This window comes from Neopelma chrysocephalum, unplaced genomic scaffold (assembly GCF_003984885.1).
Source record: "Neopelma chrysocephalum unplaced genomic scaffold, ASM398488v2 Primary Assembly neopelma1_96289, whole genome shotgun sequence".
In the NCBI taxonomy this organism is placed as follows: domain Eukaryota; kingdom Metazoa; phylum Chordata; class Aves; order Passeriformes; family Pipridae; genus Neopelma; species Neopelma chrysocephalum.
In genome coordinates this window covers 29,038-30,544 of record NW_020924937.1, presented here as the reverse complement: position 1 = coordinate 30,544, position 1,507 = coordinate 29,038, and the positions used below count along the sequence as shown (strand labels likewise).

The 1,507-nt window shown below is 49.2% G+C and overlaps 1 protein-coding gene across 1 annotated transcript in view; it reads left to right on the top strand.

Moving 5' to 3' along the window:
- The window catches only part of LOC113981229, a 12,999-nt gene that overhangs the window by 4,357 nt on the left and 7,135 nt on the right, over positions 1–1,507 (top strand). The window lies entirely within an intron of this gene.

Here is a 1,507-nt window from a genome sequence, read left to right as displayed (position 1 = left end):
CCCACCTTTTTTGGGATGTTCCCACAGGTCTTGGCTGAGTAGGGAAGTGCTGGAATGAGGCTTTTTTAGGAAGAGGGGGAAAGTTGGGAAAAGTTTGGGAAGATGGGAAGAGTTTGGGAAGATGGGAAAGGTTTGGGAAGAGAGGAAAAGTTTGGGGAAGATGGGAAGAGTTTGGGAAGATGGGAAAAGTTTGGGAAGAGGGAAAAGTTTAGGAAGAAGGGAAAATTTGAGGGCAAAAGTTTGGGAAGATGGGAAAAGTTGGGAAAAGTTTGGGAAGAGAGGAAAAGTTGGGCAAAGTTTGGGAAGAGGGAAAAAGTTTGGGAAGAGGGGAAGGTTTGGGAAGAGAGGAAAAGTTTGGGAAGAGGGGAAAGGTTTGGGAAGGTGGGAAAGGTTTGGGAAGAGAGGAAAAGTTTGGGAAGAGGGGAAAGGTTTGGGAAGAGAGGAAAAGTTTGGGAAGAGGGGAAAGGTTTGGGAAGGTGGGAAAGGTTTGGGAAGATGGGAAGAGTTTGGGAAGAGGGAAAAGTTTGGGAAGATGGGAAAAGTTTAGGAAGAAGGGAAAATTTGAGGGGAAAAGTTTGGGAAGATGGGAAAAGCTGGGAAAAGTTTGGGAAGAGGGAAAGTTTAGGAAGAAGGGAAAAGTTGGGAAAAGTTTGGGAAGAGGGGAAAAGTTTGGGAAGATGAGAAAAGTTGGGAAAAGTTTGGGAAGATGGGAAAAGTTTGGGAAGAGGGGAAAATCCCTTCCTGGAATTTTCCCCCCGGCCCGAGGGTGGAGTCACCGCCATTCCCGGCGGGATTGTGGATCCCTGTGAATCCCGGGATTTGGGACGTGGATGTGGCACTTGGGAACACTTGGATTCTCTCCAGGGGCTTTTCCCGCCTTTGCCATTCCATGATTTTTCTCCCAGGGATGGGATGATCCCTGAGCCCTCCAGAAGCTCCAAGACATTCCGCGGCATTCCCAGATTTTTTTAAGGGGCTCGGGGTGAAACTCGGGATCGAGTTTTCCATGTTTTCCGGGGCATTTTGGGGATCCGAGGGCGGGAAAAGCGACTTGATCCTGGAATCCCTCGGGATTTGTCCCATCCCGGAGCTGCTCCTTTAGTTCAGATCCAAGAGGAGCCTCCGGAATTCCCGGAGGAACGTTTGTGCTCCGGGTGCTCCGTGTCCCCCCCCCACTCCAAGACTTTTCCAAGACTTTTCCAAGACTTTTCCAAGACTTTTCCAAGACTTTTCCCTGCATGTGGATCTTTCCCGCCCTTCAGCTGCCTCCGAGTGGGGAAACCCTTTTCCTGCCTTCCCAAACTTTTCCCAACTTTTCCCATCTTCCCAAACCTTTCCCAAACTTTTCCCAACCTTTCCCCTCTTCCCAAACCTTTTCCTTCTTCCCAAACCTTTCCCCTCTTCCCAAACTTTTCCTGTCTTCCCAAACTTTTCCCACCTTCCCAAACTTTTCCCAAACCTTTCCTTCTTCCCACACTTTTCCCACCTTCCCAACCTTTTCCCATCT